Raw genomic sequence first — 24,722 nt, 5'->3', positions numbered from 1 at the left:
TTTAGGGATGCTTTTTTTCTTCTTTTAAAAGGTTTAGAATCCGAGAAAACAGAATGTGCTTAATAACGAAAGGAAGCTGAGCCTCACAGAGAAGTTAGTGAATTGTGCGCACTCCTGGCCCCTTGAAAACAATGAAGAACAGGATTTCAGACTCTGCAAAGGAGATACAAGGTTTTGGGGTTTGGTTTAGTTTGGGCTTTTTTTTTTTTTGGCATTTTCAGTTTCTATTTTTTATTTTTTGCTGTGAAGGTAAATTGCTTTGTGAAAGTATTAGAAGTGGCCTTTTGACAGCCAGATGGGACTGAAGTAAAATTTCCATTTTAGTCAAACTGGCTTCACATACTATGCAATTTTCTTTATCCCCCAGTTTAAATTCAAGGCTCCTATACTGATATCACAGTCAATCAAAGCCGACAGGTTATTTCTATTAAAGTTTGGGGTTGAATGGAGACTAACTAGAGTGGTGCTTCTATTGCTAATATTTCATTCCAGTGGCAGAATGCAATACCTTGGATGGAGTTAAGAAGATAAAATTTCGAGTGTGGCTGAAATTGAAAAACAGCTTGTTAGGTTGATTCGGCACATTTAAATAAAATCAACGTTTATTTTGATGGCCTCCCGAATTACAGAGCTCCCTAATTCCATGGTTGCTTCTGCCCACATGCACCTTCCGGAGGATCTTAATTGTTGCTCTCTCAGGTTATCAGACCTGTTGGACACCAGGCTGAGAGGACAGCAGTGATAGAGGCCATCAACCTGCCAATTCCCAGTTATTGTGCAGGACGCAAATTCATTTTATTGAATAATCTCTGGGGGGAGGAAAAAAATACCTGGTTCTGCTTTCCGCAAACTTCATTACCCTTGCCAACCTGTTTTGTTCAGTCCAAGTGTAATAAAAACTAATTCCCTGCAATCATATTGGCTTCTGTGAGAGCCAAGGCTGCTGCCAAGTGAGTTCACAGGAAGATAGAGTAATAATTAATAAATACACACATCTATGTATATAACAACTGCTGTTTCTTTTTGAAATAAAAGACAAAAAGTTAAGCATTAAGTCCTTTTAAAACAAGACTTCATATGTCAGAGGAACAGAAGATGCTTTAGGAGAGGGCTAAACTTAAAAAGCAAGTTGAAGAGCTCTCAAAAGTGCATTTGCCAATATGAGCAAAATGAGTCCATCACTCTCATATGCACTCATTAATATTTAGAAAGCATCATAGGCACATAATATCTACAGGCTTGGCACTGGGGACAATATCGATATTAGGAGGTACAAATACTGAACTTGAATGTACTCCAGGACATATAACCTTGACTGTTTCAATAAAAAAACAGGCAGAGGGGGATGACTCAGAGCCAAAAACATGCTTCTTGTATCAGTTTCAAAGTGCACAGTAAGTTCAGGGATCTGGAGCCTTGCCCTTGTTCTGCCCCTATTTAGCTGTAGGATGTGAGGCAACATTTGTAACCTCCCTCAGACGGTTTCTCCACTAGTGAAACAAAGGTAGAGCTTATATAGAGTGATCAAAACTTATAAGGACCTCCACATGTTACATTTATAAGTTCTTAGCTAGAATAAGCACCATGAGTAGTTCAAAGAAAGGCTTAAAGATTTCATTAAAAAACTTTACGTCTGTGTAGAAAGGCAGGAACAAGCTGTTGGAGCAATGTGAAGGAAAGGAGATAGCATGACAGCTGAAGGAAGGTCTGCAAGATTCAGTCATATTCCCAAACCCTCCCTGCTGAGCCTGAGCCAGGTGGCATCTTCTGAGCACCCAGTCTAAATGCAAGACTGCAAGAAAAGACTCCCCAAGAAGCCCCTAGGTCTTAAGCTCTCAAAACCAAAATTTCTTTTCAAGGGACAAGGTCTTTCATTCCACAGTAAGAATGAGAGTAAGTACACATAAGAGAGGAAAATGGAAGTTTCCTAAAGACAGCAACCATACAAGAGGAACATCCACACAATCATTCAACAAAGAGACTGTGAATACCCACCCAGGGCCAGGGCAGTGCTAGTGCTGGGGTGTAACATTGGCAAGGTAGGCACATTTCCGTGAGGGACTGTACAATTAAGCAAATTAACATGCAAGGAAATACAGAGTGGCAATAGAGTTAAGTGCTAAGAAGAATATTAGATGCTACTAGAAGAGAACTAAAAGGAGACTCAGTTAAGAAACACTAGAATTCTCAATTTTATAATACTGGTAAAAACTGTTTAGGATTTATTGAATACTTTATATCATACCCAATGTTTAACATTTTATGTTTATTTAATCTTTAAATCAATGCTTTGAGATTCATGTAATCACTAAGCCCATAAGAGTAGATAAAGAGACTGAGTTGATGTATTAAGCAATTTATCCCAGGTAGGAAGTGGCAGACACAGAAGTAGAGCAGGTCTGTTCAGATCCAAGCTGTATTCTTGTAATAAATGTATTACAGTTTTATCTGCCCTCTGTTGAAATAACTTAGTTTTATTTATTTTTCCCTTACTGCCTATATTGATTGTAAAATTAAACATTTCATTCTTATTTCCAGAATAATTTCCTTTCATTTTTAATTGATATTATTAAGGCATAACTTATATAAGATATAATACATTAATTATAAGAACAGTTTGATAAATTTTGACAAGTCTGTGTAATCACCACCATAATCAAGACAATTCAACATTTGTATTACACCTAAAAAACTCTTTGTACACTTTCTCAGCAAATTCCTTCTCTTCCCAGCACTGAGCAACCATGGCACTCAATTCTCTCATTACCCTTTAAATTTGGCTTTTTTAGAGACTTGTATAAATAAAATCATACAGTACAGGCATACCTCCGAAATAGTGTGGGTTCAGCTCCAGCCCGCTGCAATAAAGCCACTATCACAATAAAGTGTGTTACACAATTTTTTTCATTTCCTGGTGAGTACAGAGTTATGTTTATACTACATTGTAGTCTCTTAAGTGGGCAATAGTATTGTCTAAAAAATAATGTACATATCTAAATTAAAAATACCTTATTGCTAAAAAATGCTAAAGTTCATCTGAGCTTTCAGCGAGTTTTAATCTTCTGGCTGGTGGAGGGTCTTGCCCCGTTGTTGATGGCCGCTGAGTGATCAGGGTGGTGATTGCTAAAGGTTGCGTGGCTGTGGCAATTTCTTAAAATAAGATAACAATGAAGTTTGCCACGTTGATTGACTCTTCCTTTCATGAAAGATACCTCTGCAGCACACGATGCTGATTGACAGCACTTTACACACAGAACTTTCAAAATTGGAGTCAATCAACTCAAACCTGCCACTGCTTTAACAACTAAGTTTATGTAAATAAATCCTTTGTTGTCATTTCAACAATGTTCATGGCATCTTAACCAGGAATAGATTTATCTCAAGAAACCACTTCCTTTGCACATCCATAAGAAGCAGTACCTCATCTGTTCAGGTTTTATCATGAGATTGCAGCAATTAAGTTACATGTTCAGGCTCTATTTCTAATTCTAGTTCTCTCACTATTTCCACCACATTTGCAGCAATTCCTCCACTGAAATCTTGAACCCATCAAAGTTATTCATGAAGGTTGGAATCAACTTCTTTCAAACACCTGTTAATGTTGACATTTTGACCTCCTCCCATGAATCCTAAATGTTCCTAATGACATCTAGAAGTCTGAATCTTTTCCAGAAGGTTTTCAATTTACTGCACCAAGATCCATCAGAAAAATCATTATGTTTGGCAGCTGTAGCCTTATGAAATGAATTTCTTAAATAATAAGACTTGAAAGTCAAAATTACTCCTTGATCCATGGGCTGTGGAATGAATGTTGTGTTAGAAGGAATAAAAACAACATTAATCTCCTCGTACACCTCCATCAGAGCTCTTGGGTGACCAGGTGCATAGTCAATAAGAAATTCACAATATATTATTATAATATTATATATTATACAGAACTTCTTTCAAAATTGGAGTCAATCCACTCAAACCCTGCCACTACAAAATATTACTATTTTGAAAGGAATCCTTTTTTTCTGAGCAGTATGTCTCAACAGTTGGCTTAAATATTCAATAAACATCCTGTAAACTGACATGCTGTCATCTAAGCTATATTGTTCTGCTTATACAACATAAGCAGAGTAGATTTAGTGTAATTATTTAGGGTCTTGGGATTTTTGGAATAGTAAAGAGCATTGGTTTCAACTTAAAGTCACCAGCTGCATTAGCACCTAACAAAAGAGGTACCCTGTCCTTTGAAGCTTTGGAGCCAGGCATTGACTTCCCTCTCCAGCTGTGAGAGTCCTAGATGGATCTTCTTCCAATAGAATGTGTTTCATCTACCTTGAAAAATCTGTTGTTTAATGTACGCTCCTTCATCAATTATTTTAGCTAGATCTTTTGAATAATTTGCTACAGCTTCTACATCAGCACTTGCAGCTTCACTGTGTACTTTTATGTTATGGAGATGGCTTCTTTCCTTAAACTTTATGAACCAAATTCTGCCACCTTCCAAATTTTCTTCTGCAGATTCCTCACCTCTCTCAGCCTTTATAGCTTTGTAAAACTGGAGAGTCAGGGCCTTGCTCTAGATTAGGCTTTGGTTTAAAGCAATGTTGTGGTTGTTTTGATCTCTTCAGATCACTACATCTTTTTCCATATTAGCAATATGGCAGTTTCACTTTCTTATTCATGTGTTTCACTGGAGTAGCATTTTTAATTTTCTTCAAAAACTTTTACTTCTCATTCACAACTTTGCTCATGGTTTGTCATAAGAGGCCTAGATGTTGGCCTCTATTAACATTTGACATTACTTCTTCACTGAGCTTGATCATTTGCATCTTTTGATTTAAAGTAAGAGATACATATTTTTCCTTTCATTTGAACGCTTAGAGGTCATTGTAGGGTTGTTAGTTGTCCTAATTTCAATATTGCTGTGTTTCAGGGAGTAGGGAGGTTTGAGGAGAAGGGAGGAGAAGAGAAAACAGCCAATGGATGGATCAATCAGAACACACACGACTTTATCAATTAAGTTTGCCATCTCACGTGACTGCAGTTTGTGTTGTTACAAAATAATTATAATAGTAGCATTAAAGATCACTGATCACAGATCACCATGACAGATATAAAAATAATAAATGATTTTCAATAGTGTGAGAATTATTAATATGTGACACAGAAACATGAAATGAGCACATGCTATTGGAAGAATTGTGCCAATAGACTTGCTCAGTGCAAAAATACTACTGAGTTTCAATTTGTAAATATCTGTAAAGCACAATAAAGCAAAGTGCTGTGAAACAAGGTATACCTGTGGCAATCAATGCCTACAACAAAGAAAGATTTCAAGTAAAAAACCTAATGATTCATCTCAAGGAAATACCAAAACAAGAACAAATTGAACCCAAAAGTAATAGAAAGAAATAATAGTGATCAGAGCAGAAATAAATGAAATTGAGAATGAAAAAATACAAAAGATTAATAAAATGAAGAGTGAATTTTTGAAAAGGTAAACAAAATTGGCAAATCTCTATCTAGACTATCAGAAAAAGAAAAGACTGAAATAAATAAAATCCAATATAAAAAAGAGGACATTATAACTGATACCACAGAACTACAAAGGATCAAAAGAGAGTACTAGGAACAAGTATATGCCAACAAATTTAATAATAAAGAAATAATAAATCAATTCCAACACACATGCAACCATCTAATATTGAATAACAAGGAAACTGTAAATCTGAACAGGCTAATTACCAATGAGGAAATTGAATTAGTAATTTAACATCTCCCATCAAAGAAAAGTGCAGGACCTGATAGCTTCACTGCTGACTTCTACCAAACGTTTAAAGAAGAACTAATACCAATTACTTCAATGTGTTCAAGAACATTGAAAAGGAGGGAATATTTTCAAACTCCTTCCACGTAGTCAGCATTACCTTGATTCCAAAACCAGAAAAGAACACAACAAAACAAGAAAACTACAGGTCAATATTCCTGATGAGCATAGATTAAAAAATTCTCAACCAAATACTAACAAACAAAACTCAACAGCACATTAAAAAGCTATCCATTATGTTCAAGTGGAATTTATTCCAAGAATGAAAGAATGGTTCAACATATGAAATCAATACCTGTGAAACATTCCATAACATAATGAAGGACAAAATCGATACAATCAATTCAATAGATGCAGAGAAACTACTTGGCAAAATTCAACATTCCTTTATAATAAAAAAACTCTCAACAAATTATATATAGAATGTATGTACCTCAACACAATGAAAGCCATATATAAAAATCTCAAAGCTAACATTACACTCAATGGGGACAAGTTGAAAACTTTTCCTTTAAGATCTGGAACAAGACAAGTATGCCTGCTTTCACCACTTCTTTTTGACATATTACTAGAAGTCCCAGTAAGCAAGAGAAAGAAATAAAAGGTATCCAAATTGGAAAGGAAAAAGTTAAATTGTCCTGTTTGCAGATGAAATTACTGTATATGTGTAAAACCCTAAAAAGTTAACAAAAAAGTTAGTACTAATAAGTTAATTTCGTAAAGTTGAAGGATACAAAAATCAACATATAAAATCAGTAGCATTTGTATATACATTTTTTAGACAGTGAACTATCTAAAAAAATTTAAAAAAACAATTTTATTTATAATAGCTACAAAACTATAAAGTACCTAGGAATAAATTTTACCATTAAGGTGAAAAGAAGCTACACTAAAAACTATAAAACATTGATGAAAGAAATTGAAAAGGATGCAAATAAATGAAAATATATCTCATGTATATGGACTTGAAGAATTAATATTGTTGAAATGTCCATACTACCCCAAGTTATCTACAGATTTGATGAAATCTCTATCAAAATACCACTGACATTTTTAATTCTAAAATTTGTGTGGAATTACAAAAATCCTGAATAATCAAACAATCTTGAGCAAAAAAGCAAAAGTAGAGGCATTATACTATGTGACTTCAAAATATATCACAAAGCTATAGTAATTAAAACACTATGATATTGACATTAAAAACAGACATATAAACCAATGAAACAAAACAGAGAACCCAGAAGTAAATCCACGTACCTAAAGTCAACTGATTTTTGACAAAGGTGCCTAGAACACACAATGGGGAAAGGACAATCTCTTTAATAAATGGTGCTGGGAAAAGTGGATGTCCACATGCAGAAGAATAAAACCTGACCCCTATTTTTTTACCATACACAAAATTTAACTGAAGATAGATTAAAGACTTAAATGTAAGACCTGAAATTACTAGAAGAAAACATAGGTGAAATGCTTCATAACACTGGACTGGATAAAGTTTTTTTTATAAGACTTTAAAAGCACAGGCAAAAAATGAAAAGTAGACAATGGGATTACATCAAAATACAAGGCTTCTGCACTGCGGACGAAACAGTCAACAAGTGAAAAGACAGCCTGCAAAATGGGAGAATATATTTGCAAACACTACATCTAACAAGAGGAGGATATTCAAAATATATAAGAAACTCAACTCAATAGCAAAAAACAAACAAAAAAAGAAACAACAACAACAAAAAATTTAACCCAAATAATCCTATTTAAAAATGGACAAAACTCCTTAATAGAAATTTCTCAAAAAGACATGCAAATGGCCAACCAGTATATGAAAAAATGCTCAATATCACTAATCATTTCAGAAATGCATATCAAAATCATTGTAAGTTATCACCTTACTCCAGCTAAAATGACATTAGTAAAAACACAAAATAAGTGTTGGCAAAGAAGTGGAGAAAATGAATCCCTTATACAGTGTCAGTGGAAATGTGAATTAGTATACAGCCCCTCTGGAAAGCAGTGTGGAGGTTACTCAGAAAACTAAAAATCAAACTACCATATGATTCAGCAATCTTACTACTGGATATATATCCAAAGAAAATGAAATCAGTTTGTCAAAAAGATACCTGCATTCTCATGTTTATTGCAGACTATTCACAATAGCCAACCTATGGAATCAGCCTACATATCCATTAGTAGATAAATAGATAAAGAAAATGTGGTATATATACACAACAGGATACCAGTCAGCCATACAAAAAAAAAAGAATAAAATCCTATTATTTGCAACATGAATAAATCTGGAAGACACTATGTTAAGTGAAATAAGCCAGACACAGAAAGACAAATACCACCTGATCTCACTTATATGTGGATTCTAAAAAGTTGATCTCATTAAAGCAGAGAATAGAACAATCATTACCAGAGACTGGGGAGGGGGAACTGAAAAGAAATTGATCAATGGGTACATAATTACAATTAGCTGGGAGAAGTCAGTCCTGGTGTCCTATTGCACAGTAGGGTGACTACAGGTAATGACATGTACTGTATATTTTAGAATAACTGAAAGAGAGGATTTCGAACATTCTTACTACAAAGATATAATAATTGCAGGTGATGAATATTCTAATTATACTGATTTGATTATTATATAACATACCCATGTATTGAAACATCACATTGCATCCCATAAATGCATAAAATTATGTATAATTAAAACTTTAAATAAATAATGTTTAAAAGATGCTTTGTAAAATTTCAGTTTTTGAATGTATTGAGACTTGTTTTTTGGTGTATCATATAGTCTATACTGGAGAATGTTCCACGTGCACTTCAGAGGAACATATATTCTGCTGTTATTGTGTAGGGTATTTTACAAATACCTGTTAAATATAGTTCATTTTTAGTGATGCTTACTTCCTTTATTTCTTTATTAATTGTCTGTCTAGATGTTTTATCAATCATTGAAAGTGGGATATTGGCATCTCCAACAATTATTATTATAAAACTATTTCTTCCTTCACTTCTGTCCATGTTTGCACATGTATTTTGAAGCTTTTTTTGTTTTGTGCATATATGTTTAATTGCCATAACTGGCCAGGCGCAGTGGCTCATGCCTGTAATCCCAGCACTTTGGGAGGCCAAGGCAGGCAGATCACCTGAGGTCAGGAGTTCAAGAACAGCCTGACCAACATGGAGAAACCCCGTCTCTACTAAAAATGCAAAGTTAGCCAGACATGGTGGCGCATGCCTGTGGTCCCAGCTACTCAGGAGGCTGAGGCAGGAGAATCATTTGAACCGAGAGGCAGAGGTTATGGTGAGCTGAGATCATGCTATTGCACTCCAATCTGGGCAATAAGAGCGAAACTCTGTCTTAAAAAAAAATGTATAACTTCTTAATGGATTGACCATTTAATCAATATACTATGTTCCTTGTCTCTTCTAACAGCGTTGTATTTAAGGTTATTCTTGTCTTATATTAATACAGCCACCCATGGTTTCTTTTAGTTACTATTTGCATGAAAACTTTTTTTATCCTTTTGCTTTTCATCACTTTGTGTCTTTGGATCTAAAAAGAGTCTCTTTTAGACAGCATACAGTTGGATCATATGTTTCTATCCATCCAGCCAATCTTTGTCTTTGGATTGGAGATTTTAATCTATTAACATCTAAAGTAATTACTGTTGGGGAAGAATCTACTTCTGTCATTTGGCTGTTTATTTTCTGTATGTCCTATATGTTTTGTCCCTAATTTTCTCAATTACTTACTTCTTTCCTATTTAGTTGATTTTTCACAGTTAATCATTTTGATTTTCTTCTCATTTCCTTTTTGATATACTTTTTAGGGCTTTTGTAGCTATCATGGGATTACATTTAACATCTTAAATGTAAAGCAATCTATTTTGAACTAACATCACTTAACTTTAAAAGCATTTAAAAAAAAATACTCTTTTCCTACACATCTCCATTCTTTATGTTGGTGTTGTCACAAATTACATCTTAATACATTGTGTGCCCAAAAACATATATTTATAATTTGTGCATTTTTTAAAATCCTGTTGGAAATAAAATGCAAAATAAACAAATAGACAATAATACTTGCTTTTGCTTGTGTATTAACCTTACTGAAGATTTTTATTTCTTTACACAGTTTTCAGTTACTATCTAATTTCCTTGCATTTCAACATGAAAGGTTCCCTTTAGTATTTCTTGTATGGCAGTTCTAGTGAAGATAAATTTCCTCAATTTTTGTTTTTAAAAAAATGACTTAATTTCTCTATCAGTTTGAAGGACATTTTTGCCACATATATAAATGTTGATTAATCGTTTTTATCAGCTATAGAATATGTTATTCTGCTGTATTCTGGCATCCATATTTTTTTAATGAGAAATTGGCTGTAAATCTTCCTGAGAATTGCTTGTAAGTAAGAAGTTGTTTCTCCCTTTCTGATTTCCAGATTCTTTGTTTTTGGCTTTTAAGAATTAGATTATACTATGTCTTTATGTGGATATCTCTGAGTCTATCATATTTGGAATTCATTGAGATTCTTGAATGTTTTAATTCCTATTTTTCACCAATTAGACAAAGATTTTATCCTTTTTTTTTTTTTTGAGATGGAGTCTCACTCTGTCACTCAGGCTGGAGTGCAGTGGCATGATCTTGGCTCACTGCAACCTCCACCTCCCAGGTTCAAGTGATTCTCCTGCCTCAGCCTCTCGAGTAACTGGGATTACAGGTGCACACCACCATGCCCAGCTAATTTTTGTATTTTTAGTAGAGACAGGGTTTCACTATGTTGGCCAGGCTGGTCTTGAAATCCTGACCTCAGGTGATCCACCTGCCTCAGCCCCCAAAACTTCTGGGATTACAGGCATAAGCCACCATTCTGGCCAGTTTTTTCTAATATTATTTATGCCCCTTCTCTCTCTTATCTTTCTCAGACTCTCATCAGGAACATGTTAGTCCTTTCATAGTGTCCCCCAAGACTCTTAGGCCAAGTTTCTTTTCTTTTTTTAATTCTTTCTTTCTTATTTTCACTCCCTCCCCAAACTTAATAATTTCAAATGGTCTGTCTTCAAGTTTCCTAATTTTTCCTTCAACCTATCCAAGGCTGTTGTTAAACTCCTCTAGTAAATTTTTTGTTTTTGTTATTGTGTTTTACAGCTCTAGAATTTCTATTTGGTTATTTTTAGAATTTATATTTCTTGGTTGACATTCTAATTTTGTCCATGTATTTTTTTAGTTTCTTTATGTAAATATTAGTTTTATCATGATTTTATTTAGTGGTCTGTGCTCTCTCTTAGTTCATTAATCATTGTTTAAAAGTTATTTAAAGGCCTTTGTTAAATTGGTATGCCTATTATGGGTAATACTATGAATATTTCTTTAAAAATTAAAAATAGAACTACGATATGATCTAGCAAAATACTCTGTTGAGTGCATATCCAAAAGAAGTAAAATCAGTACCTTGTAGAGATATGTTCTTTCTTATGTTCACTGTAGCATTATTCACAATAACCAAGATATGAAAACAACCTACATGTCCATTGACAGATGAATGAAAAAAGAAATTGTATGATGCATGGGGCATGCATATATATCATACATGAAATATAACTGAAATAATATTGAGCCTTAAAGAGAAGGAAATACTGTAATTTGCAACAACATGGATAAACATGGAGAATATTATGCTAATTGAAATGAGCCAGACCCAGAAAGAAAACATGCTATGTAATCTGATTTATACATAGAATCTAAAAACAAGTTGAATAAATAAAAGTAGATGGTAGAATAATGGTTACTGGGGCAGGTAGAGAGAAGAAATAGGAAGAAGAAAAAGGGTACAAATTTGAAGTTAGGTAGTAATATGGCTTGGATGCTTTGTCCCCTCCAAATCTCATTTTGAAATGTAACCTCTAATTTTACATGTGGGCCTAGTAGGAGGTGTTTGGGTCAAGGGGGTAGATCACTCATGAATGTCTTGGAGCTGTTCTCTAAGTAATGAGTGAGTTGCCACTCTGAGCTGACATGAAATCTAATTGTTTGAAAGAATATGACATCTCTGTCTCTCTCTCTCTCTCTCTCTCTCTCTCTCTCTCTCTCTCTCGCTGTCACTCTTGCCATGAGACAGACTGGCTCCCCTTTGCCTTCTGCTATGATTGGAAGCTTCCTGATGGCTCACCAGGAGCAGATGCCAGCACAATGCTTCTCATCCAGCCTAGAGATGCATGGGTCAGAATAAACCTGTTTTCTGTATATATTCCCCAGTCTCAGATATTCGTTTAAAGGGGTGCAAAATAGACTAACACAGGTAGGATAAATCAATCTAGGACTCTAATGTATAGCATGGGGACTATGTTTAAGAAATATTGCATATTAAAAATTTGCTAAGCGAGTTTATTTTAGTGCTCTTTTGATTAGGCCATGTTTTCCTGTTTATTTGTATGCTTTGTGATCTTTTGTTATAAATTGGGCATTTGAAAAAATAATACCCTCTCCCAGTCTTTGTGAAGTGGCTCTGTGCAAGGGAAAATCTTCACTAATGAGTCTAGCATGAAAGCTCAAGGTGGTCTCAAACATTTCTGGCTATGTGCCTTCTCTGGGCCTGTGCATGTGTTTCTATTCTAGTCCTACCTTACCCATGACTGTTTTTAAACTTCTTAATTTCTCCCAAGAGTCTCACACTTGCATCTTCTTGCCCTATCTGTTTTATTGTATTACTCTGCTCATAATCTCCAGCCCCTAGGAATCCACACTTCTGCAGTTCCCCTGCAACTCTGATCCACCACAGTGCCCACCACTGCTTTTAACAGGATCCAACCTAATATCCACACTACATCCCCATCCTCATGCCTTGGTTAGGCGTTATCTTGGTTGCTGCAGCTTCTTAACTAAGTGCTAAAGTTCTCACAAAGCTATTTTGGTGTGTGTGTTTTTGGTTATTTGGTGTTTCCTTGTGAGAAAGAAAGGCTGGAACTTCCGGGTCAGCCATTTTGCTGACATTTCTCCCCTTCCTCCAATTCTGCTATGCTTCTTCTTTGCAAATTGTTACAACCATGTACTTTTACTTGTTTCCATAATCATATTTAAAATATATATTGCCTTTCTGATCCTGGTTTATAATACTTAACATAGTCTCCAATTTCATTAGTGTTGTCACAAATGACAAAATTTTTTTCTTTTTCAAGGCTGAGTAGTTTCCATTGTATACATATATCTCATTTTCTTTATTAATCTCCTGATGGACACTAAGATTAATTCCATAACTGGCTATTGTGAATAATGCTGCAATAAACATAAGAGTTCAAGGATCTCTTCAACATACTGATTTCAAATCTCTACGGGAGATACCCAGAAATGGGGTTGCTAGTTCATAAGGTAATTATATTTTTAGTTTTCTGAGAAAACTCCATACAGTTTTTCATAATGGCTGTACTAATTTGCCTCTCAACAGAGTGTAAGGGTTCCCTTTTTTCCACATTCATACCAACTGTTATCCTTTATCTTTTTGGTGATAGCTATTCTAACAGGTATGAGATGCTATCTCCTTGTGGTTTTAATTTGTGCTTCCCTAATGATTAGTGATGCTTACATTTGTTTATGTATTTGTTGGCCATTTGTATGTATTCTTTTGAGAAATGTCTATTTGGGTCCCCTGCCCATTTTTGATCAGATTATTTGTTTTATTTTTAGAGTTGTTTGAGTTCCTTAAACATTTTGGATACTAATTTCTTATCAGATACATGGCTTGCAAATATTTTCTTTCAATTTTTAGGTTGCCTTTTCAGTCTGCTAATTTTCCTTTATTGTGTGGAAGCTTTGTGTTTTGATATAATCCCATCTGGCTATTTTTTCTTTTGCTGTCTGCACTTTGGGAGTCAAAGCTTACAATAATTGTCCATAGCAATTTCAAGTAGTTTTTCTTCACTTTTTAAAGAAGTTTTATGGTTTCAGGCCTTATGTTTAAGTATTGAATTTATTTTGAGATGACTTTTGTATATGGTGTGAGGTAAGGTCCAATTTTGTTCTTCTGCATATGGGTATCTTGCCTTCCTAACACCATTTAATGAAGATACTGTCCTTTTCCTATTGTGAATTCTAGGAACCTGTGTCAAAAACCAACTGACCATACATGCATAGGTTTATTTCCGGGCTCTTTATTTCATTCCATCTGTTGATATGGAATATGAAACAATCAAATTCATAGAAGTAGGGTGTTGAATGGTGCTTACTAGAGGATGGGTGTTTGGAGGAATTAGGAGATAATGGTCAAAGTGTACAAAGTCTGGCTGGGCACAAGGGCTCACACCTGTAATCCCAGCACTCAAAGTCCGAGGCAGGTGGATCACCTGAGGTCACAAGTTCAAGACCACCCTGGCCAACATGAAGAAACACTGTCTCTACTAAAAATACAAAAATTAGCTGGGCGTGGTGGTGCACACCTGTAATCCCAGCTACTTAGGAGGCTGAAGCAGGAGAATCACATGAACTGGGGAGGCGGAGGTTGCAGTGAGCCCAAATTGTGCCATTGCATTCCAGCCTGGGTGACACAGCAAGACTCTGTCTCAAAAAAAAAAAGGTACAAAGTCTCAGACAGGAGAAACACATTTAATTTTTTAAAAAATATTTATTGCACAGCATGGTAAATATGGTAAATAATAGCATATTTTGCATTTCAAACTGGCTAAAGGAGTAAACTTAAAATGTTCTCTCTGCAAAGAATGATAAGGATTTGAGGTGATAATATGTTACTTAGTTTGATTTACTTATTCTAAATTATATACATAAATCATAACATTACTTTGTGCTCCATAGATATAACTATAATTTGTCAATTCATAATAAAATAAATAAAGCATATATTCTGTACACAGCATAGAATTGGGCCATTTTTATGCAGCCTGCCTTTGTCTTTTAGTTGAACCGATTAAATCATTTGCATTTAATAAAACTTTACTAAATTATATATAATTTGCTACATCCAAATATATATTAATATGCCACAAAATTATACACACACACACATATGTATGTATATACATACCACAAAATTATAATAATAATTTAACTCAGTTTAAATCTTTCTGCTATTTGTTTTCTCTTTGGTCCATCTGTTCTTTGTATGTTTATTTTTCCCCTTTTCTTACCCTGTTTCAATTATTTGAGGCTAGGCACAGCAGCTTAAACCTGTAATCCCAGTGGTTTGGGGGGCTGAGGTGGGAAAGTCACTTGAGGCCAGGGTTTTGAGACCAGCCCAGCCAACATAGTGTGACACTGTCTGTACAAAAACTAAAAATTAGCCAAGCATGCTGGCTGTAGTACTAGCTACTTGGGAGCCTGAGACAGGAGAATTGCTTGTGCCCAAGAGTGAGCTGCAGTGAGCTATGATCATGCCACTGCCCTCCAGCCTGGGCACAGAGCAAAACCCTGTCTCTAAACAAACAAACAGAAGGATAGATGATAGATAGATAGATAGATAGATAGATAGATAGATAGATAGATAGATAGATAATGATAGATAGCTTTAAAAAATCTTTTTAACTCTACTATTCACTGATTGACTATATTTTATTTTTCTTTCTTCCTCTATTTCTTCCTGCTTTTCCTTCTTCTTTTCTTCCTTCCTCTCTTTTTTCTTTCTCCTTCTTTTTTCCTTTATTTTGCTATTCACAGTAGCAAAGTCATGAAATCAACCTAAATGTTCATCAATGGTAGACAGAATGAAGAAACTGTGGTACATACACACTATGAAATACCAAGCAGCCATAAAAAGCAACAAGATTATATTCTTTGCAGCAACATGGATGGAACTGGAGACCATTATTCTAAGCAAACTAACACAGGAGCAGAAAACCAAATACCACGTATTCTCACTTATAAGTGGAAGCTGAACATCAAGTACATATGGACACAAAGAAGAAAAACAGACACCAACGCCTACTTGAGAGTATAGGATGGGAGGAGTGTGAGGAATGAAAAAACTACCTATTGGGTACTGTGCTTATTACCTGGGTGAAATAATGTGTACACCAAACCCCTACAATGCACAATTTACCTATATAACAAACCTCCACATGTACCCCAAACTTAAAATAAAAGTTAAAAAAAAAAATGGAAAATGTGGTATACACACACACACCATGGAATACTACTCAGCCATAAAAAATGATGAAATAATGTCTTTTGCAGAAACTTAGATGGAACTGCAGGCCATTATTCTAAGTGAAGTAATTAATAAGTCAAAAACCAAATACCACATATTCTCACTTACAAGTGGGAGCTAAGCTACAGGCAGAAAAAGGCATATAGAGAGGTATAATGGACATTGGAAATTCTGAATGAGGGAGTGTGGGAGGGAACTAAGGGATGAAAAACTACTTATTGGGTATAATGTACACTACTTGGGTGATGGGTTCACTACAATTCCAGACTTCACCACTGTACAATTCACCCATGTAACCAAAAACCTCATGTACTGATAAAACTATCAAAATTGAAAATTAAAAAAATATATTAAAAAGGTCTTCAGAATTGAAAATTTGTCTTACTTTATATAAAAATTATACTTTATTTGCCTTCATTTTAGGGCAATATATTTACTAAATAGGGAATTCTACATGATATTTACAATTTTCTAATACTACAAGGGCATGTTTCCATTGTCTTCTAGATTGCATAATTTCTGAGAAGTCTCCAATTGTGTTTGTTTTGATTCCTCTGTAACTATATGTCTTCTTTCTCTGGATATGCAAGATTTCCTAATTATAATGGATTTTCAGTAGGTTAATTATTACGTGCCTTGGTGTGGATCACTTTGCATTTATTCAGTTGCTTGTCAAGCTTTTTTTTGGTCTTTTAATTTTCATCAGGTTTGAACAATTTTTTTGTTGTTATTTCTTTAAATATTTATTCTCACTTTCATATGCTCTTCTTCTCAGACTTCAATTATACAAATGTTAGATTCCTTCATATTATTCCATAAGTTACAAAGGCTTTTGAAATTATTTGTATTATTTCTCCACTCTGCTTCATTTTGCAATAAAGTATATTGTTTTCACTGGTATTCATTTGTAACATCTAATATACTGTTTATCCCATCAGTTGTACTTTAGATTTCAGAAAAAAATATATTTTATTTTTTTTCTAGTTGTCTCTTTTCTTACTATATTCATGTTTGCTTTAAGATCCATAAGCACTCAGCCAGGCTCAGTGGCTCACGCCTGTAATGCCAGCTTTTTGGGAGGCCGAGGCTGGGTGGATCACAAGGTCAGGAGTTCGAGACCAGCCTGGCCAATATGGTGAAACCCTGTCTCTACTAAAAATACAAAAAATTAGCTAGGCATGGTTGTGGGAACGTGTAATCCCAGCCACTCGGGAGGCTAAGGCAAGAGAACACTTCAACCCGGGAGGTGGAGGTTGCCGTGAGCTGAGATCATGCCACTGCACTCCAGCCTGGGCGATAGAGCAAGAGTCCGTCAAAAAAAAGAAAAAATCCATAGGCACAGTAATATTTGTAAGAGCTCTTTTAATCCAGTGATGCTGGAAGTTGCAATTTTTGGAATTGAAAAATTAGACCTTGGCGATGACCTTGAGCAGTAAGATAGATATAAATAACTCTCACATGATTAGCGTTCCAATAATGGAACACTAGGCATAAATGTGTTAAGCTCTTCATCTGCTATATATAATACTATCTACTATTTCTCAGTTACTATTTTTATAGTAACTGAGTTTTCACCTAGTTGTTCAAAATTTGCTACATCTGTGCATGTTTAATAAATTTGTATTTATTAATACAAATTAATGCTGGATATTGTGAGTTCTATGTTGTTGAGAATTCAGAATTAGTTGCATGACTTTGAAGGGTGATTACGTTTGTTTTACCAGGGAATAAAGTGATCTTTTGACCAGGTTGATCCATTCTGTATCTGTTTATAAGCTTTGTGAAGGCAAGTCAAGAATAGCCTTTAAGATTAATTAAGCCTTACTATTAAGTAATAATTTTGGGAACTGTCTTTATTGCTCAGTGTCTTAAAAGTGGTTTATCCTGTCTGGTCATGTAGAATTGAAACATCCCCCAACACTACATTAATTCTGGGAACTGTTTACTTTGTAGCTTCCCAGATTTTGTTTGTTTGTTTGTTTTGGCTGATCTCATGGAATTTCTCTCTATGCATGTGAAGATTAGCATCCAGCCAAATATCAAAGACTATCACCCACAAGAATGTCTGAAACCCTTTCTGTATATATTTCTTTCCTTTGGCAATGTGTTCCACAAATATCATCCACTTCAGCCGCCCTGGACTTTGTTCTCTGTGCACCCAACTCAGCAAGATTTTACGCAAGTAAAAGTACTCTGTGTAGGTTCCACCTCCCTTGGTGGGGGTCCAGAAAAAGCCTTCAAGTATAAAGATGGGGTATTCTTAAAGCTGTACCATTGTTTTTCCTTCCTTCTGGGGCAATTATGTACCATTTCACAACTTTCTAGCTTTTTCATGGCAAAGCATAAGTCTGATCCTGGTTACTGCTTCAGGGGCCAAAGCAGAAAACTATGCTGAGGATTCTAGAATTAATTAATGTATAAACAAATTAATGCCAGTGGTTAGCATATTGAATGTGAAGTGTTTATGGGATATCCACTTGAAAATAATTACAAGTAATTGGATATTTAACAATTCATGAGAGTGATTTGGACAGAATATATATTTGGAGAATCATTTTCATGGACCTGAAAATTTATGGCAGAGGAGTAGAAATGAGAACAATTATAGTCAAGTGACGGGTGCATTATATAAATTGCTGGTGTTAATGAGTATTGAAAAGTGAAGGAGTAGTGGCTACATTTTATGAATTAAATTTTGCAAGAAGAATATGCATTGGATGGTGTAGGAGATAGCAGTTTGGAGGAAAACATGCCCTTCCCAGTTATAAATCATTCAAATTAGTAGTTACCTATTTTCCTTGCTTCAGATTAGAGAATCTCTAAATTAAGGAGCTCATTCTTGGTTTTTATGACTATGTTGCTTCAAATTAACCAGGCTAGGAAAAAAAAACCAGATTAATAAATTGAGAAAAACTAAAACCACATTCAAACTAATCAGAAATCCAATAATATAGATGTGCACAATCCATATACAGGAATTTGAAATACTTTGGGAAAGTATAAAGTATCATCGAGAATCAACTTTAAGATATGGGGAAAACATAACAACAAGCAACAACCAAAAATCAGTGGGCTATAAAAATTTATCTGTCTTTCTTTGACTATTAATATAAAGTTATTGCTTACTAGTACTAGGGTATTTCTTAGAGTCCAGGCTCTACTATTAGTATGAAAATCAATGCCAAATTATAGTAGGTTAATCAAATGAAGGCAACCATGTGTTAAGTTAGTGTCAGAGGCTGAATTACATAGGACTCACCCTTCTAACTTGTAGTCCAAGACTCTTTTCCTTGAGTAGGAATGTGCCCACAACTGGCTTCCTGCTCACTGAATAGTTTCTCATTCTTCCTGAGCACACAATTCAGCTAAATCCCTAGCCTCACATGAAGTTAGATAATTTCATCTGTCCTTCCAGGTCTGCATGTAAAACCCTCCCACAGAGTGCTCTTCTCTGTGTTCCCCATTTCTACGGGGATCTATGAAACCCAAGACAATCTTAGGAGCCACATGTTGAAGTAGCAGAGCGTCTGTCAGTCTGTACCCTATGCAATTGTGAGGTGCTTCCTTTCTTTCCTACCACTGCCATTTGTACTTTATGTGAATGAAAAATAAACTATTAAGTCACTGAGATTTAGGGATTTATCTTTCACAGTAGCAAGTGCTGCCTTAATTAATAAAGATCTATAACTTTGTATAGATAATCATCTGATAATGTTTTTAAATTAATTTTAATTGGTATTTTAAGTTCCAGTGTACATGTGCAGGATGTGCAGGTTTGTTACACAGGTAAACGTGTGCCACAGTGGTTTGCTGCACCCATCAACCCATAACCTAGGTATTAAGCCCAGCATGCATTAGCTATTTTTCCTAATGCTTTCTATTAAAAAGATATGTGTACCCGTATGTTCGTTGCAGCACTATTCACCATAGCAAAGACATAGAATCAACCCAAATGTCCATCAGTGACAGACTGGATAAAGGAAATGTGGTACATATACACCATGGAATACTATGCAGCCATAAAAAGGAATAAATTCATGTCCTTTGCAGCAATATGGATGGAGCTGCAGCAAACTAATGCAGGAACAGAAAACCAAACACCGCCATGTTCTCATTTATAAATGAAAGCATGTTTTAATAGGCTAAGAATAGATGCCACTGAAAACAGATGTAGAGAAGGGCAGACTCATAAGAGACACTCTTCTCCACTTTCCCCTCATGCCTGTCTATCTAAATTAAAGGGAGACCAGCTCAGTAAGAGATGGTTTCTCTACAACCTAGGGTAAAATCTGTCATCTTCATTCAGTGCACAGGGGATGCTAATATTAGAAGAGAGAGCTAAGTCAAAAACTATACAGGAAAGCTTAGTTTGGACTTGGGGGGAAAAGCCCTAGGGGAAACAGACAAGAACAAGTAAAAGCGTGAATGTGATAGGAGGGGTGTACTAAATGATTTCCCTTACAAAATAGAAGTTACCTGGGTCTTAAACTTTTCGTTATGAGCTATATGAGGCATGGTACACAGAAGGGTTTTGTTTCATTGTCCCATTTTAGAGAAAAGATACCTATAACCAAATTTGATGCTCATAGTCATAACACTGTCTCCTTTCTTCTGAAAATAACCTTTGAGATTAAGTATCCATCATCTTAGCCCATTATAAAATGAGTCATCCATTCCCATTAGCAACTAGTCCTAGTCACTCAATATCACCCAAGGAAGCCACTTAAGACACGCTACAGAAAAGGATAGTATGGACTGAGCCACAACATTCATTTTTCCTTGTATTGGAATTTGCTCACCTAATTCCATTGTCTCCTCTAACACAGCAATCTATTTGGGTTCATTGACTGGTCTGGATTTACACAGATTATTTGAAAGATAAAGGTCAGGTACACACCAGACTGCTAGAACCACATTTATTAACCACAGTCTCCCTGCACCCCCAGCCCCCACGGCCTCACTGACTTTTAGCATCATCAGTGTCTTCTGGAGCATGAGAGCAGTAAATTTAATGTGGCAGAACATGAAACAAGAGCCAAGAATCAAGCCACAGATTAGTGATAGATGATGCCAAGTTCAACCTTATTAGCCTTTGAAAAACCACACTGCTCTGCCAAGCCAGTATCTAAACCTTGTTACATACAGAGCACCTAGATGGTCCAATTGCTGCCAGTTTTAATCAGAGGATGACAAAGAGGCAATTAGATATGGCTTGGAGATGAAGATGAAGTCCTTCCTCAAGGGGATTTGCTGCTGGCTGAGATTCCAGCCTAAGAAGTTTTAAAAATTCTGTCTTGACTCTCTGCCTCGAGCCTTGCTAATTTTATACCACCAGCCTTCAGGCTTTGATTTTTTTTTAAAGATTCACATGTATGTGTTCATAAAGCAAGGCATCTTCAAGAAAGAAAATGTCAAAAGTAGCTCCAGTGCAAAGAAGGGAGCTGCTTGTAGTCCATTAGCTTCATCAGACTGTAACTTTGACTCCTGCCCTTTGGGGATAGGATCCTCTTCAGAGATGAACAACAGATGTAACCAGGACACAGGTTCTGTGCAATGTACACAGTGCTCAGCCATTACCGCCATGGTGGCTGGGCTCAATTTGATGATCTTTCTCTCAACTAATATTGTGGGAAGTGGCAAACTATTCAAGGGTGCCAGGGGAGGATGTTGGGAGGTCCTGAGGACTGGCTCAATATTATAAAGTCCTGAAGGCTGGAGAAACCATCAGGTTTAACTCAGTATGCCAAAAGGCAGCATAATTGAGGTAGATCATGATACTAATTCTCTAGAAGGCTAGAACATGCCTTGCAGCATGCCTCAGGGGGCAAGATAATATTGTGTCTCAAGTCCACGAGGTGAGGAGGTGCTGGAAATGCAATCTTTATACAGAATTCAAAATTAATTGCATCTAGCACCTGGTTCTATTTTATTTCCTATCCAAAAGATACTCTTAATACTAGCTTAAAAACAGTACTGGAAAAACAGAATATTTTGTCCTCACTGCATATTGGATATTGTGGAACAACTAAAGTGAGAAAGATAAAGTAATTACGTGATAGGAATAGAAGAAACTCAAGTTCGAATCATAAACAGATGTTCAAATCATACATCAGAACTGCATGTTCTGATGTTAGGAGCAGAAGCAGAGAAGCAAGAAGCCTAGAATATTCGAAGAACAAGGAGGCCCTGGTGGAGTGCTCTGAGTTAATGAATTAATGCGGGCTTCCTGGAGCAGCAGCATCTGCATCAACTGAGAGCCTGCTTAAGGTGCAGAAGCTTGGGCTCAACACTACTTGCTAAATCTGACTACATTTTAACCTGTTTCGAAGGCCTATTAGGGTTTGGGAAGCACCGCATTCAACATCTGCATCAGAAAGAACTCAGCCAGTCTGACCTCATATTAGCCCCCATAAATACTTGAGCAAGGGAAGACAGCAGTCTTTGCCTTTAGGCCAAAAATCTACACTTATAGAAAAGAAAATGGGCTGCCCTGCTGGACAAGGCTTATGGTTTGAGATAGAAGCAGAGTTTTGGTAAAGAGAAACCAAGAAAAACTGACCTGCTCAGGAGGAATTACATTCAAGACTGTATGCCTTTCCCACAGAACCTGCTCTGTGCTGCCTGCTCCAGGTCTGCACATCCCGAAAGGAATCCTCATTGTCCACGTGGCTCAATCCCTTGTGAAGAACCACAGCCAGCTGTGGGGAAAACGCACCTACACAGCTCCAAAGATGACCAGGGCCAGCTGTCTTTACCAATTAACCAGGCTCGTCATCTGCAGTTATAAAAAGAAAACTAAATATCATCACATGTGAGTAAAGTAAACATAGTAAAGAGAATTTATAATGAAGACACTCAGCAACTACTGTGGCATGGACTCCAAAAACTTGAAACTTGTGCTAGCCAAGAAACATGCAGTATGGCCACATTGGGGCCAAACAGCTGAGTGCCATTTACAGCCTTGGAATTGAACAGCCAAATTCAGTGCTGCTCAACATTCAGCCTGCATCACACTCACCCAGTGAGAGTTAGAACACAAATTGCTGGATCCAGCCCCAAAGATCCTAATTCATGGGTAGGGGTAAAGCTGGGAAATTCGCATTTCTCCCAAAGTCCGAGGTGAGGCCGATACTGCAGGCCCAAGGAACTCGCATTGAGGAAGAACCACTGGCCAAGGGATAAAGCTGAGAATTGGCCCAGGAGCCAAACTAGGAATTATTCAGGGGATAGACGGACATTTAAAAACTGGATCAGAGATAGAGAGAAAGGAAAGCCTATTTCAACTTTAAAATAAGTGGTAGTTGTAAAAATTAATAAGTAAACAACAAACAAATACAAGTATAACATATTTTTGCCAAGTAAGTGGTTAGAAAAATAAACTAAATATCTGAACAACAAATTAGACACAAAGAAAACTAAATTGGTGATCTGGGGGATAAAACTTAGGCACTTTCTTGTAATACACAACACAGATGCAAAACCGTAGAATATGTAAGCTAAAAAGGTGAAAGACATACAGACCATTCCATGGGGTCAAAAGTTATCTGACATAAAAATAGAGAAGGGGTCGGGTGCGGTGGCTCATACCTGTAATCTCAGCACTTTGGGAGGCCGAGGAGGGTGGATCACGAGGTCAGGAGTTTGAGACCAGCCTGGCCAACATGGTGAAACCCCAACTCTACTGAAAATAGAAAAATTAGCCGGGCGTGGTGGCGCACGCCTGTAATCCCAGCTACTCTGGAGGCTGAGGCAGGAGAATCGTTTGAACTCGGGAGGAGGAGGTTGCAATGAGCCAGGATTACACCATTGTACTCCAACCTGGGCGACAGGATGAGACTCTGTCTCAATGAAAAAAAATAGAGAAAGAAAAAAAAAAAGAGAGAGAGAAATAATTTTTAAAAGGAAATAAGTTGCCTGTACTGTGATCGGTCATGAGTTTTTGAGCTAACAATGTCCATTATGCACTAAGAAGAATACATTTTTTAAAAGAAGCGTGTGTAAATATATCCTTGTTTTAAATAACTGAAACTTTGTATGTAGCCCATGACTAACTTCTCCCGACTTCCCACTCAACAATGTGACTGTAGTTAACCATACTGTATTGTTTACTTGAAATCTGCTAAGAAGAGAGATCTTCAGTGTTCTCACCAACAGAAAAAGAAGAAGAAAATGGTAACTATCTGAGGTGATTGAAGGGTTTATTAATTAGCATGTTTGTGGTATTTCACAATGTATATATATATCAAATCATAAAATACACCTTAAATATATACAATTTTAATTATCAAATATACTTTCATTTAAAAACTTTAAAATATATAATTAAAAGATTCTTGTTTATTCTCAAATAGAAGGATAAGTTTTTAAAAGGTTATCAAGGAAAAAAATGGTGAATCTGAAAAATAAACAAAATCACATTAGTGAAGGACTTCTCTTTAGCACCATTGACAATGAGAAGACAGTGGGAAGACAGTGTCAAAATTTGGAGAGGAAGTCATTTTAACCACAGAATTCTTTACCCAGGCAAATGAGCATCCAAGTATGAGCACAGAATTAAAGTCAATTCCAGACAGACAGGACCCCAGAAAATTAACCAGCTACACATTCCCACTGAAGGATTATTTAAGGATATGCTGCCAGTAAAACAAAAACAAACAAACAACAACAAAAAACAACAACAGCAAACTGAATCCAAGGAAACAAGTGAAATGTGAAATACAAGAAATTCACACACAGGCCCAATATGT

General features: G+C 36.0%; 1 long non-coding RNA gene across 1 annotated transcript in view; it reads right to left on the bottom strand.

Annotated features, from left to right (window-relative positions):
- LOC129472500 (uncharacterized) overlaps nucleotides 1-22,745 on the bottom strand; it is a 41,587-nt gene extending 18,842 nt beyond the window's left edge. The window contains exons 1-2 of the long non-coding RNA XR_008653962.2: nucleotides 22,535-22,745; nucleotides 18,765-18,851 (exon numbers count right to left, since the gene is read on the bottom strand). This is a non-coding gene — a long non-coding RNA (uncharacterized lncRNA). The remainder of the gene's footprint in view (nucleotides 1-18,764; nucleotides 18,852-22,534) is intronic.
- Between the last annotated feature and the right edge of the window lie 1,977 nt (nucleotides 22,746-24,722).

The sequence above is a fragment of the Symphalangus syndactylus genome, chromosome 22 (assembly GCF_028878055.3).
Source record: "Symphalangus syndactylus isolate Jambi chromosome 22, NHGRI_mSymSyn1-v2.1_pri, whole genome shotgun sequence".
Classification (NCBI taxonomy): domain Eukaryota; kingdom Metazoa; phylum Chordata; class Mammalia; order Primates; family Hylobatidae; genus Symphalangus; species Symphalangus syndactylus.
This window is presented reverse-complemented; position numbering and strand designations above follow the sequence as displayed.